Below are 15519 nucleotides of genomic sequence, written 5' to 3'. Positions count from 1 at the left end.
AGACTCAGTTGAGAAAAGAGGAGTTATTTCCTACTTCCAAAAAAACAGTGATGGGAAAACAGCCATTTGGAAAAAATAGAGGAAGCTCCTGTAAAGGACAATGATGAGTCTATGATTTTACCCTGCTTTTAAGCTAACAAGTTAGCTAGCTTCTAGGTTTTCACAGACGCTGTCAGAAGATGTAAGACTCTTAGGTCAGAGACAAATTTTCTTACTCATGGAACAACAAGAAGCATGAACTTCACAACTGCATCATTTCCTCTCGCTCCCTAAATAATAGAGAATTTGGTGCAGATAGAAGCTGCCAACACAGGGGGGTTGTGTCCTGGTTAAGGAACTCTGAGCTTAGGAAACCCTCCATCTGATAAGGGCACTGCTTGCAAATCTGACCCAGGGGGAAACATTATCTTTATCATCCTGGACAGCAAACAAATCTGCCCTTTGACTTATAGGGAGACGCTATTTCTCTCTCCCAAGGTTAATCATTATACAAACATCCTGGAAAAGATAGTTTGGAACAAAAGCTGATATAAGATGTGCAAAAACATGAGAGATCCATGGAGAATCAACTCCCAGAGACCCAAACCTTTCCCTTATGCCAGGATAAACTCCAAATGTATCAAAATACCAGAAAGTAAGCAATAAAAGAATGACAAAAAGAGAGAAAGAATCCATAGAATGGCAAAAACCTTTCCAAACTATTGCAGAAAAACATTAAACATAATTTTTAAATACATACTAAAATCACCATAAACAAAGAAAAGAAAGAACTTCAGAAAAAAGAACTTGCAGCTCATATTATAAACACATAGCTAATGAACCTAGTGTAGCTGCTACAAATAAAATGCTGAATGAGAAGACCAATACAAAAATGGATAAAGGAAATAAATTGTTCATCAGAATATAAATGGCTCCTAAACCATTTATATATATATAAATATATAAAAATGTATATATGAAATATATATATAAACATATATGAAAATTTATATATATATATTTATATATGAAAATGTTTTCAGTTAAACTACTCTGACATAATATTTCACCTATTATATTGGCAAAAACACAAAAATTGTGTTGGTGGCCCATAGTACAAAAAGTTGGAGTATACGCTGAACAAGTCTAATTGGATTTGGTACAATATACTATCTAGCATTTTGAACCAAGAGAAAATGTTTTTAGCTATTTTTTTTTAGAGCCACACCCATGGTATATGGAAGTTCCCAGGCCAGGGATCCAATCGGAGCTGTAGCTGCTGGCCTACACCACAGCCACAGCAATGCCAGATCTGAGCTGCATCTGCCACCTACACCACAAGTCACAGCAACACCAGATCCTTAACCCACTGAGTGAGGCCAGAGATCAAACCTGAGTCCTCATGGTTGCTAGTCAGATTCATTTCTGCTGAGCCATGACAGGAATTCCTGTTTTAGCTATTTTTAAAAATTAAAAAGTAAAAACTTACCAATTCTAGCTTATAATGGCTCTATTCATAATTACAAAAATAGAAACAACCCAAGTGTGCAAGCTGCTATAAAAAAAATACCAGAGACTATATGGCTTAAACAACAGAAATTGATTTGCTCACAGTTCTTGAAGATGGAAAGTCCAAGATCCAGGTGCCAGCTGAGTCCATTTCTGGAAAGGACTCTCTTCTTGTCTTGTACATGGCCACCTTCTCTCTATCCTCAGTGTGTGTGCTCTAAGACAGAACTCTTGGGGCTTCCTCTTCTTCATATGGGCACTAGCCCTACTGAGTTAGAGCTCCACCCTTATGACCTCACTCAACTTTTATTAAGGTTCTAATCAATTAACCTCGAAACCCTAGCTCCAAATAAAATTACCTGCAGGTTAGGGTTTCAACATATGAGTACTGGGGGGTCACAATTCAGTCCATTGCAGCCCCTTAATGGGGCAATGTATAAATAAAATTTGGCACCTCCATACAATGAAATGCTACTTAGTAATAAAAGTGGACAAATTATTGAAACAAAATATCATAGATGATTCTCAAATTATGCGAAGTGATAAAGCCAGACTTCATATATACTGTATGAACACTTTTATATGACATTCTGGAAAAGGCAAAACGAGTGGGTCAGAGAACAGATCAATAGTAGCTCAGGAATGAAGAAGGGTTTGACACAAAGGGATACAGAGGAATTTTTTTTTGGCCGTGATGGAATTGTTCCATATTCCTACGTTGTAATGCCAGTTACATGTATTTGTCAACACTTACAGAACTGGGCATTAAAAGGTCTGAAATTTACTGAATCTGAATTATATGTCATTTAAAAAAAAAAAAAAAAAACCCTGTCTCCTGTAGCCCATCAGCTTGTCATCATATGATAACGTTATAAATAGTTCCACCTTACCAAGGACTTTTTATTTATGCTTTTTGAATTTAACAGAGCCTTTCAGGGAAAGACAATGACTTGACTAAAAGCAATGAATCTCAATGCAAGTTTAGGGAAAGATTTTTTTTCCCGTGGGTAGGGATGCCCCTTGTGTAAATCCACAAACAGAAAGTCACTAACTGAGATTCCAAGCTCCTGAACTAATAATAATGCTGTCAAGGTTAAAGTAAGAATCTGGTGGAAACAGCCCTGAGCTTGCTTCCTTGAAGCGTTTTTTTTTTTTTTTTTTTTTAAGAGTAGATGAAGGCATCAAAAGCATTCAGAGAACATGAACCCAACCTGCTGTGTCCTGTAGTTATACCAGCTCAGAGGACGAGGATTCTGTTTCTCAATTGAACCCAACCTGCTATGTCCTGTAGTTACACCAGCTCAGAGGACGAGGATTCTGTTTCTCAATTGATGTCCTCTATCATGTGTGCCCACCGTCCATTTTCCTACCATCTGCTGTGTCCACACAGCAACCAAATATCATTTCTACAATGTTTTACCATCAATGAAAGAAAAATAAACTGGTGAGTTAGGTCCTTCCTTATAGCAACATCAGAATGTTTTTTTAACCCCACCAAGCAGGAAATAACAGATAACAGTCATAATCTCTAATGGAACTTCTCTTAAAGAAAAACAGTAGCATGGTATTGATAGGCTGTCTATCAAGGGGTGTGGCAAATGGGCAGGCACATTCCCTAGGAAATTTCTCCACTTTTTGTTGAATATTCACCGAAATGTGTTTAAAATCCTTTTAGAGAATCATTAGACTAGAAATCACCAAGCCGGAAAGGTCACCTTATCCAGGATGAAAACAAAAACTACTTTCCTCTGAAATAAAATCTCCCACCCTGCTCCTCGCCCTTAGATTCCTTTTGTCAATTCCCCAATAGTCAGCTTTGCATACTGTGGAAAGATGGGTGGGAGCCTGTGACCCAAACTTTGCCAAGCTGGAGAACTAATCTGGAAAGTAGATGAGAGTAGCACTGGGGCTGCGTCAAGGGACACAGTTCCTGGAGGAGCTGTGGACCCCTGTTCTATAGGACTTGAGCCTCCAGCCCTTACTGTGAGTCTGAGGTCTGTGAAGGTTGGGGCTGGCCTTCAAGGGAAGAAAGTGGGACCAGGGTCAAGAGCATCTCTGCCAGGTAGCAGGAGGTCAGGTAGCTGCGCATGCTCTTGGCTGCTCTGTCTGCCCGTTGGAACCCATAGAAATATCCACTCCTCTCCACCCCTCTCAGCCAGCCACTCATCCCTATTTTTAGGATTCCTTAGCAACTGAGCAGCCTGTTATTCCATAACTAATATTTTGCATTCCTTATTCCATTATTACACTAACCACTCCCTCTATCCCCCCCAAACGTATGCCATATTGTCCCTGCAAGTTCTCCCCCCAAAGGTATGTTGCCGTGAGTTCTCCAAGGACAAGAAAAGCACATTCATCAGGATCTACTCTGTGCTTCACAACTCCTGGATTCAGGAAATTCTTCCTATGTCCAACCTAATCTCCTAATAATGAAGTCGAACGCTATTTTTTGCTCTCTATCTTCACCAGAGATGAGGAGTAGCCAATCAACACTCTCTTTGTAAAAAAAACTTTCATTTTGCTTTGAGAAATGAGAAAAGCATGATACAGGAGATCCAGTAGCCATGAAGGTGCAGGTTCCATTCCTGGCTTCATTCAGTGGGTTAAGGATCCGGTGCTGCTGAAGGTTGCAGATGTGACTTGGATCCCATGTTCCTGTGGCTGTGATGTAGGCCCATAGCTGCAGCTCTGATTCTGCCCCTATCCAGGGAATTTCCATATGCCAAGTGTGCGGCCCTAATAAAAAATCAATTATTTGCTTTTGAAGAAGTCCAAGGGCATTACTTTATGCCCCACTATGACCCCAATATGGGAGGCAGTGAGGGGAGAATTTCTTTTTAAGTCCCCAGGCCTAAGGAATTCTGCCATTTTTGTTTTAAATCACAGAATCATTTGTTCTACTGTTGAGAGGTATTATAATACAATGGATTGGGGGTGGTGGAAATCTCTGCTTTTTCTAACTTAGGATCATTTATAATCATTGACCCTTGACAGGTCTAGATCTCACCCATCACACCATCTTACTAACAGCTTGTTCCTATTCTTAGCTTGGTGGGAATGTTTGACTATATGATGTATTTTAGGAAAATAAGCCAGAGTCATTGAATGTAGAAGGAATAAGTTCACTTTTTAGGTATTTAAATGAAGATAATGCTAACTTTAAAAAAAAAAAAAACTAGTCTATCTTCTACAATAAAATCCAATTTTATTTATTTATTTATTTATTTATTTATTTATTTTTAGGGCCATGGGTATGGCAATAAAATACGGTTTTTAGAAGTCTCATATTTATTATGAGCATTTCTTTCTAATGAAAAAGAGATTCTCTTTCTCTTTTACCATGAGAACTCAACAATAGCCAGTTCTATGGTGAGCTTTTGACAAATACAACATACTCTCAAGTTGGACAATGTAGGTTCTAGGCTCACTGGTAGGGACTTTCTGCTTCTGCTTTCCTGTGGCAGCTGGTATGCGCCACAGAATGTGTCCTCAGTAAAGCCTGAGGCAGGACATTCTTTGGGGCAGGCCCTTCATTTTCTTGCCAACTCTTTGAAGCTTTGCCCAGTGCAAAGCTCATATCACTCTAGCACATAGTGGAATGACAAGATGGAATGTGCTTTAGCATGAGCTCTGTGAGCCCATGAGTTGTGAAGCTCTTCTGATATAGATTAGAATAACACCTTGTTTGACACTACCTCAGGCCTAAAACACTAAGAGAGAAAATTAAAGAAAAATATTGTGGGATTCTGGGAATATTAAAGGCACTGATTGCCTCAAAGAGCCCCCTTTGACCCAGAGTATCACATGCTCCCTAACAGCCCAGTGGAGGAAGGTACCGTGATGACTGTTATCCCTGAGATTAAAATATGTGCAGACTTACATGTGGAATCTAAAAAAAAAGGACACAATAAACTTCTTTGCAGAACAGATACTGACTCAAAGACTTCAAAAAACTTACGGTTTCCAAATGAGACAGGTTGTGGGGTGGGGGGATGCACTGGGGGTTTGGGATGGAAATGCTTTAAAATTGGGCTGTGATGATCGTTGTACAACCGTAAATGTAATAAAATTCATTGTGTAATAGGAAAAAAATAAAGTATGTGTAGATTTCATACTTCACTCTTAATTTTGGCATCAGAATCTGTCTTTTAGATATTGTCATCTGCTCTTAGTAAATGCTGCAGGCAAATGTATTCTAACAGCTTCATCCACATTAATGTATATTTACCCCCCCAAAAAGATTTCTTTTAATTCTCATCTAGACGTACCAGGTGATGTAAATAACTTTTATTGTTATCTAAGACAAGCCAAAAAGACCCCTTTGCAGCAGCCAGCTGTATGTTTGAACAGAATTATTTAGGCTATTTGCCTCAATTTTCAGAATCCCTTTGATCCAGCTGATGTTCTGGTAGTTTTAGCCAGATGCTGCTTGGGATGATCCCACCCAAATGGTTCTCTGGGACCGTTAAGGACCCAAAAGTCTTTGGTCCCCTAAGTCTTAAAGAAAAGCTCTCAGCCAAGGAGCCAGAGCCCGAACTGGAGATCAAACCAACCCATATGCTGCTGCCCTCCTGTCTGCAAGCTCTGCAGTCCAGGACAAGAGTCCATCCGCACTCCAGCTTGTTTCCTTTGTTTCAGAAAGCACCAGAAAAGGGAAGCTCTATGCTCTCTAGGGATGCTTTTCCTAAATTCCTAGCGTCAGGATTTGATAGTTCTAAGTCATCCCCTCTTCCCTTCCTCTGATCCTGTCTCCTCCAGCGGGAACAAATGGTGGGCATCACATTTCTCCAACCCCAGCCACAAATACATTAAATTTTGGTACCAAAGGAGCCATTTTGTTCTTTTACTAAAGGCAAGTCAGCATCTTCTTTGTTTAACACCTGTAAAGCCAGTTTGTATTAGCAATTTGTGGGTAATATACCTAGAAACAGTATATCTGACTCCTTCCTTGTGGTGAGATTCTGCTGAAAGGGTCTACCTCATTCTTACATAACTCCTATGAGCTAATTTTTTTTTTTTTTTTTTTTTTTTTTTTTTTGCTTTTTAAGTCCACACTTGTGGCATATAGAGGTTCTCAGGCTAGGGGTCCAATCAGAGCTACAGCTGCTGGCCTCTGCCACAGCCATGGCAACATCAGATCTGAGCCTTGTCTGTGACCAAAACCACAACTCATGGCAACACCAGATCCTTAACCCACTGAGGGAGGCCAGGGATCGAACCCAAAACCTCATGGTTCCTAGTCGGATTCATTTCCGCTGCACTGTGATGGAAACCTCCTATGAACTATTTTGTGAAATCAGATTTTGGCCCTAGGCACCTTTCTTAGGAGTAAATAAGAAATTCAGGTAAATATTATGCAAGTTACTTTGAAGCTACTATTATACACTCCCTCTACTATCAGTTTTAATAACTGTGTTTTAAATACCATGTTTTGAAGGGAACTTTTTTCTCAACTTCTCCCATCTGCTACATTGTGTAACAAAGCCATAATTTGGGGTTTATGATATTAGTGGCTGTGCCTATGAATGTAGTGCTATGCTGTCAATGTTTGACTGAAACAACATGAATCAATAAAGGGGTTTAAAACATAAGTATTAAACTACAGTAAGCATTTCATAAAAGTAAGACATTTAATAAACAGAATCAATTTTAGAATTAGTATATACTCTTTGTATATTAGTATAACCCTTTGTATTCATATGTTGCTTAGTTGCAGGTACAATCTAAAGGATTAGGTCAAAGCCTCTTCTGTTTGAAAAGACCTATTAACTTGGGAAATGAAATTGCATACAAATGAAGAGATAAAGCTATTGTATTTAAAAAAATTTTTTTTTCTTTTTAGGGATGCACCTGTGACATATGGAGGTTCCCAGGCTATGGATCTAATAGGAGCTACAGCTGCCGGCTTACGCCACAGCCACAGCAACGCCAGATCCGAGCCTCGTCTGTGACCTACAGCTCAGCTCAAGGCAATGCCAGATCTTTAACCACTGAGCTAGGCCAGGGATCGAACCCATAACCTTGCAGTTCCTAGTCGGATTCGTTTCCACTGTGCCACAACAGGAATTCCAAAGCCATTGTATTTTTAAATGACCTCCATTCTACATCCCAGCATAACGTATTTTTACAAAGATAACTGACCTCTCTCCTGCCTCAGAATAGGAGATTAATAACACTAGGTTGTGTGTGTGTCTGTGTGTGTGTCAGTGTCTCTGTGTTGAGGGTGGAGAACTAGTTTAGGAGGAAAGACAGAGCCCTGAAATAGAAGGCATTTCTTGCCTCAGTAATAATTTTTCTTCTTACAATGGAGCATGGTAATGTGAGAAAAAAAGAATGTATACATGTATGTGTAACTGGGTCACCATGTTGTACAGTAGAAAAAAAAAGTAATGTATTGGAGAAATTTTTAAAAATATATATTTTTTTCATTTAAGCCTTTTATTCCGGTCACTAGAGTGAAAAGAAATAATGTCTCTTTCTCAGCACCTCCCTGCCTTCCCCTTGCCTCCATTTCAAGAAAGAACAAGCCTAGGCCTGAGCCTTCCTCCAAGCTTCCTGCCTCAAGAATGTACTAAATCCTGGGAACTGGTGAGGATGGTGCCTGTATCCCTGTGAATTATCCCTTTCCATCCCGCAAAAGGATAGTCCATAGCCCATGACATAGAAGGTCTTAGTTTAAAATTCCAACACCACCCATATACATACATGTTTCAATTGATTTTCAACAAAAGCGCAAAGATAATTCAATGATGAGAGAATAGTCCCTTCAATAAATAGTGCTGGAGCGATTTGCAACACCCACATTCAACCAAAAAAAGGAACCTCTACCCTTATTTTGTTCTAGGTGCAAAAATAGATCATAGACATAAATGTACCACCTATAAACTATAAAACTTTATGATGAAATCATAGGAGAATGATTTTGTGAACTTGGATTAGGTAAGGTTTCTTAGATACAACAACAAAAACTTGCTTTATTAAAAAAAAAAAACCTGATAATTTGGACTTCAAAATTTGAAACTTCTCTTTAAAAGACATGCTAAAATGAAAATACAAGCTACAGCCTGAGAGAAAATATTTGTGGAATGCTTATCAATTGAAAGACTTGGATCCAGAATATGTAAAGAATTCTCTAAACTCCATTAAAAAAAAAAATGCCACTATCACCTATTAGAAAGACCCAAATCTGGATCTCCAACAGCACCAAATGTTGGCAAGGATGTAGAGCAATGGGAACTCTTACTCATTGCCGAGGGGAATACAAAATAGAAAATAAATTTGTGGTTACCGAAGGGGAAAAGGGAGGGGAGGGATAAATTAGGAGTTTGGGGTGAAAATATACATACTACTATAAATCAAATAAATAATTAGCAAGGGCCTACTGTATAGCATAGGGAATTATATTCAATATCTTATAATAACCTATAATGAGAAAGAACTTAAAAAAGAATATGCATATATATCCTGATATCTGAATCACTTTATTGTACACCTGACACTAACACAACATTGTAAATCAACTATATTTCAATAAAAAAATTTTAAATGCATGTACCATTTTGGTGAGTGACACTGATAATGGGGAAAGCTATTCATGTATGGGGCATTCTGGGGATATGTGGAAAATCTCTGTGCCTTCCTGTCAGTTTTGTTGTGAACCTAAATCTGTTCCCCCCAAAAGTCTTTAAGCAAATAAGTAAACAAACAAGTAGAATTTTTCACAATCATTCTACACTGAAAACAACCAGTGGTACGGTATCCTGCAATCTGTATACTGCAAAAAAAGAAATGAACTACTGGGAGTTCCCATTGTGGCACAGGAGAAGTGAATCCGACTAGTATCCATGAGGATGTGGGTTCAACCCCTGGCTGGGATCAGGGATCCATCGTTGCCGTGAGCTGTGATGTAGGTTGAAGACAGGACTTGGATCCCGTGTTTCTGCGGCTGTGGTGTGGGCTGGCAGCTGCAGCTTGGATTCGACCCCTAGCCTGGGAACTTCCATATGCCATGGGTGTGGCCTTAAAAAGAAAAAAAGAGGAGTTCCCATTGTGGCGCAGCAGAAACGAACCTGACTAGGAACCATGAGGTTGTGGGTTCGATCCCTGACTTCGTTCAGTGGGTTAAAGATCCGCTGTTGCCATGAGCTGTGGTGTAGGTTGCAGACTCGCTCGTAGTCTGTGTTGCTTTGACTGTGGCGTAGGCCGGCGGCTACAGCTCCGATTAGACCCCTAGGTGCATCCCTAAAAAAAAAAAGAAAAAGAAAAAAAGAAAAGAGAGGAAAAGAACTGGATTTCCCTTCTTGGCTTACCGGTTAACGAACAAGACTAGGATCCAGGGGGGTGTGGGTTCTATCCCTGGCCTTCCTCAGTGGGGTGAGGATCCGGCATTGCCATGAGCTGCGGTGTAGTCACAGACACGGCTCGGATCCCGCATTGCTGTGGCTGTGGTGTAGGCCAATCCGACCCCTAGCCTGGGATCTTCCATATACCCAGGGTGCAGCCCTAAAAAGCAAAAAGAAAAAAGAAAAAGAAAAGAACTGCTGATACATGCAACAACATGAGGGACTCTCTAGAACATTAAGCTAAGTGAGAGTAGCTAGACTCAAAATGCTGCATACTGTATGAGTCCTTCTAAATGACATTCTGGAAAACAAAACAAGAGGCACAGGAAACATTGGTGGTTACCAGCAGCTGGAGATACTCAAGTGTATTTGGGGGTATGATGGAAAAGTTCTGTATCTTGGTTGCAGTGGTAATTACATGACTATATGTACTTGTCAAAACTCTTAGAACTATACAGTGAATTTTACTGTGTATAAATTATACCTCAAATTTTTTTCTTTTTTGCATTTTTTTTTCTTATGGCTGCACCTATGGCATATGGAAGTTCCCAGGCTAGGGGTCGAATCACAGCTACAGCTGATAGCCCACACCATAGCCACCGCAACTCGGGATCCGAGCCGCATCCGCAACCTACACCACAGCTCACAGCAATTCTGGATCCTTACCCTGAGCAAGGCCAGAGATTGAACCCGCATCCTCATGGATACTAGTCGGGTTTGTTAACCAATGAGCCATGAAGGGAATGCCTATACCTCAATTTTTTAAATGTTAGTAACAAAAAAGAAAGAAAAACCTAAAACAACTTCTGACCCAGAGTCAGTGTGATTACTGTTGATGGATTACTGACTCCTGGCTCCTTAGCTCTCCCCCACACATTAGCTAATCCCACACATGTTTGTGACTCCAGGTCACTAGGGTTGTGTAATGGTTTGTCTCCTTTCTGGTAGACAGCCATTGGCTGAAGATGAAACACAAGACAGTGAAAACTTTTTCTTCCTCCCTTTTCTGCTATCCCTCCAGCTCTTTTCTTTCACTTCTTTTTCCTATTTATTTATCAGTCTGTGCTTAGCTGAAAGGGATCTGCTGGACACTATGGTGAATGGGGCAAAGGGTAGAACTTGCTTTGATCAATAATGTATTAATAAATGATTAACAACTGGTGCTCTGAAACACACACACACATGCACAGATTTATTTTAAATTCTACTGATATAAAGAGCATTGAACATATACTTTCTAAATAATAATAAATTGTACATTATCCTTTAGTGTGACTTCCATATAGCCAATTGATTCCTATCGAATGCTTCACTGATTTTTGTTGAACTTTTGTATCCGTAACCAATATCCCATTGTAAATAACAAACAAGTGTGTATTGACAAGAATTTTGGCTGATGTTTTCATTGACATTAACGGTTAAGATAAAAGTGAAACATGAAGATATGTGTTGGAACTTGACTCATTCATCAGTGACATGATTGACTTGGATGAATTGGATAATAGTTTGTGAATACTGGAGGAATAGTTCTTTGAACTTTGTGCTATTGACAATGTAGCGGTTATAGACATGACATATTTTTAATTTAATCTATAGTATTAACATTTTTTTCTTCCTCTTTTTTTTTGTCTTTTTAGGGCCACACCCACGGCATATGGAGGTTCCCGGCTAGAGGTCATATTGGAGCTGTAGCCGCTGGCCTACACCACAGCCACAGCAATGCCAGATCCAGGCTGCATCTGCAACCTACACCACAGCTCACTGCCACAGTGGATCCTTAGCCCACTGAACAAGGCCAGGGATGGAACCCGCATCCTCATGGATACTAGTCAGATGCGTTTCCACTGAACCACAACAGTACACCAGTATTTACATTTTCTCCATCACTATACAGTCAACAAAACACTAAATATAGAGCCCACATTTGGAGTATTCTTCTCTTTCCATAGTTTAAATACGCTCACCCTGGACAATTCCAAACTACCAGTTGCAGTCACAGGACGCAGAGTTACAAAGAGATGTGCCCCAGCAACCATTACCTCCTGTTCTACTGTGCAGATATAGTAGATGGAAATAGCTTCAGCAACATAGGCAATAGCAAGATTGCCTATGTAAAATGATTGAAAATGATGAGTTTTGAGTATTTATGACCTTTTCTTGGAATATAATTCATTTAATCAAAAGTTTACATTGTTTAATTTTTTAATAATGAACATGTTCAAGAACCAGTTCACAAAATTCCTGACATTTAACTGTCAGTTCTCCAGCACTTGTTTGAGTGGGCTCCAGCTTGTTAACGATCCAAGTGCAAGGCTATGAACCCCTCCCCCACAACAAATTCTGGAGCAGCAGTTGCAGCACAAAGGGAAAGTGGGTGCAAACATATGGTGTTTCCCTGAGCCCCACTATCCTCAATATGCTGCCGGGACTGCTTTAGCCTTATGGGTTTTTTCCCGGAGCTATTCAGACTGGTGATCAGGGCTAAAATGTCAGTGTCATCAACTACACCTCAAACTGTATGAGGAAATGGATGTGGATTTCAATGGAATAAATGGTTTGATGTTCATTATTAAATTTCATTCATTAAAATATTCCTTTGTTGTTAGGATTTATTGTTGAGGGGAAGAATGTTATTCTGAAATTCCTTTCATTTTTAAAGTCAAATCTGGAAAAGATAGTCATCAAAATGTGAAAAATTACCTTGGATGGTGAGATTTTTTTTTTTCCTTCTTACAATTCTCTATAGTTTACAAATTTTCTACAATAAATACATAACACTATGTATGGTACTATGAAAAAAAGTGAGACAGATCTTTGGTAAATTGATATTTAAAACTGCATCAATGTTATGCTTTCAAAGACCAAAAGAATAAATAGCATTTTTGGTAAAAGAATGCCCTGGGAAAAAGACATTACTATGTTTAGTTTCTTTTAAAAGCCAGATGTCCAGGAATTGGATATGGCTAATTATCAATTTCTACCCAGACGGAGTGTTTTCTTTTTCTCTCGCATTAGATGGAAAGCATACTACTTTGTTATATTCAATCACTTTAGTTGGAAATCTTTAAGGAATAGGAGGAGTTTAGGAAAAGGGCATTTTATTCTATCATAAACGAAAAGTTGCAGCAGATACAAACAATAGAAGAAAAAGAGTTAAAATGTGTAATTGGTTGTGTGAGGAAGATACTTAAGCCTGTTCTTTGACCAGTTGCAGCAGTATTAGAAATTGAATTTACAGTAGAAAATTGACAGAACACTGTAAACCAGCTACAATGGAAAAAAATAAAAATCATTAAAAAAAATAAAAAGAGGAATTCCCATCATGGCTCAGTGATTAACGAATCTGACTAGGAACCATAAGGTTTCGGGTTCAATCCCTGGCCTTGCTCAGTGGGTTGGGGATCTGGCGTTGCTGTGGCTCTGGGGAAGGCTGGTGGCTACAACTCCGATTGGACCCCTGGCCTGGAAACCTCCATATGCCTCGGAAGCGGCCCTAGAAAAGGCAAATAGACTAAATAAATAAATAAATAAATAAAACATCAAATGTATCCATTCTCATGTCTGTCTCCCCATATTAATCTTTTGCTGTGTAACAAATTACTCTATGATTTAGCAGCTGAAAACAATAGCTATTATTTCACAGTTTCTATGTGTCAGGAAGTTAAGCATGGTTTATGTACTTGGCTATCTGAGGCTCAAGGTCTTAGATGAAGCTGTTAGCCAAGGCAGTAGTGTCTGAAAGCTTGACCAGGGGAGAATCCACTTCCAGGCTCACCCACATGATTGTAGGAAGGATTGCACTTCTTGTGAACTGTTGGAATAAGAACCTCAGCACATCTTTGGTTTTGGCTAGAGGCCTCCAGTTTCATGCCACATGGACCTCTCCATAGAGCTGCTCACAACATGGCAGCTGGCTTCCTTAGAGCGAACAAGCAAGAGAAACATCTAAGGTATTTGCTTCCTGTCCCTCACAATGCACTATTCTCCACTGCCAGGAGTCCAGTGTCTCAAAAAAATATCTATTTATTCATGTTTTTGTCCTGTTTGGGGTTGTTCAAAGCTTGAGGCTACACTGGTACTTGTTACTCCATCTTTTCCAGAAGTGGAAGTATCTGAAAATCTTTTATTAATAATCCTTATAATACTTATCTACTAGAAACACATGTATGATGTTTTTATTTTTGTGACCATAAAGCAGTATGTTAAAAATTATTCTAATTGATTAAAGAAAAAATATTAGCAAAAAAGTAAAATTTATCAGAAATTAATGTCTTAATGAGATGGACTGGGGGCATTTATAAGGCATTAATAAATATTATATTATTCTTTTACTTGCCATTCAGGGCAATGAATCCCTGAAGAATGTTTGCTTCTCTTTGGTAAAGTGGTGGAAGAGCAGTTGTGAAAACACAGAGTTGAAAAAAAAAGAGCCAGTATGACTCAGGATGCATTCTTAGGCAGTTCAGCTTCAGAAAGCGTTCATATGAAATTTGGTGATCTGCTAATCATTTATTTAAAACTATCTCTTACACATATTATTTTTCCCACCTGTGCTATGACATAAAATAGTTGAGAAGAACCATTCCTGCTTGTAACTGTGAGTGGCTAACCTATACTGTCGTTAGCCTAGTCCAAGAAGAGCTAGTGGCCACCTCTGCTACGGTTCTCCACTGCAGGCTTCCTCCCTTTATGTTCTGGGCTGGAGTGTGTTTGCTCTGCCTTGGTTCTTCTATTACTTCCTGTCTTACAGATATTTGTCAAAATCTCTCATGAACTGATGGAGCGCTCTCCCTTTCTCAATATTCATGCATGTATTCTCTTTCATAAATACTTGTTGGCCAGGAAGCAGAGCCAGATTTCATCATGAATAGGTATTGGATTTGGATCTTGTCAAATGCTTTTCTGGATCAATTGATAATAATCATATGATTTTTCTTCATAAGTCTATTGATATGAAGATTATTATGTAGATTATGTGATTGATTTTTTTTTTTTTACATATTGAATCAGGAGTTCCCGTCGTGGAGCAGTGGAAGCAAATCCAACTAGGAACCATGAGGTTGCAGGTTCGACCCCTGGTCTCGCTCAATGGGTTGAGGATCCAGTGTTGCCATGAACTGTGGTATAGGTCACAGATGTGGCTAGGATCTGGCATTGCTGTGGCTGTGGTGTAGGCCAGCAGCTGTAGCTCCAATTCGACCCCTAGCCTCAGAATCTCAACATGCCGTGGGTGCGGCCCTCAAAAGCAATAAATAAATAAATAAATAAATAAATAAATAAATAAATAAATAAATAAATAAAATAGAAGAATAAAATGTTGAATCAGTCAGGCACACCTGGAATAAGTTCTACTTAGTCATGTATGTTTTTTAATACAGTGTTAGATTTTATTTGCTAATATTTTGTTGATAATGTTTGCATCTAGTTTTATGAGAGACGTTGGTCTGTAGTTTATTGTACTTTCTTGGTCTAGTTTTGGTGTCATAATAAAACTGGCCTTATTGAGTGAATAGAGAAGTGTTCTTTCCTCTTCTATTCTCTGTAACAGTGTATAAAATTAGTGCTAATTTTTCTTAAAAGACTTGATAAGATTCTCCATTTCTTTTTCCAGAGAATTATAATAAGTTCAATTTTTTAATGTTTTTCAGGACTATTCTGTTTCATCTTGTTTGAGCTTTGATAGTTTGTA

General features: G+C 39.0%; 2 long non-coding RNA genes across 6 annotated transcripts in view; one reads left to right on the top strand and one right to left on the bottom strand.

The window, feature by feature from the left end:
- LOC106509521 overlaps positions 1-2234 on the bottom strand; it is a 62492-nt gene extending 60258 nt beyond the window's left edge. For 2 of the 3 annotated variants that reach the window (XR_001307130.2, XR_001307131.2), the window contains exon 1: positions 1592-2230. This is a non-coding gene — a long non-coding RNA (uncharacterized LOC106509521). Of the gene's footprint in view, positions 1-1591 lie in introns of all 3 variants that reach the window. The other variant, XR_002342074.1, reaches the window with a different exon arrangement.
- The window catches only part of LOC106509522, a 192898-nt gene extending 178018 nt beyond the window's left edge, over positions 1-14880 (top strand). The window contains exon 6 of one of the 3 annotated variants that reach the window (XR_002342073.1): positions 14841-14880. This is a non-coding gene — a long non-coding RNA (uncharacterized LOC106509522). Of the gene's footprint in view, positions 1-7971; positions 8480-13683; positions 14796-14840 lie in introns of those variants that run through there. The other 2 variants (XR_002342072.1, XR_001307132.2) reach the window with 2 other exon arrangements.

The sequence above is a fragment of the Sus scrofa genome, chromosome 2 (assembly GCF_000003025.6).
Source record: "Sus scrofa isolate TJ Tabasco breed Duroc chromosome 2, Sscrofa11.1, whole genome shotgun sequence".
NCBI lineage: Eukaryota > Metazoa > Chordata > Mammalia > Artiodactyla > Suidae > Sus > Sus scrofa.
This window is presented reverse-complemented; position numbering and strand designations above follow the sequence as displayed.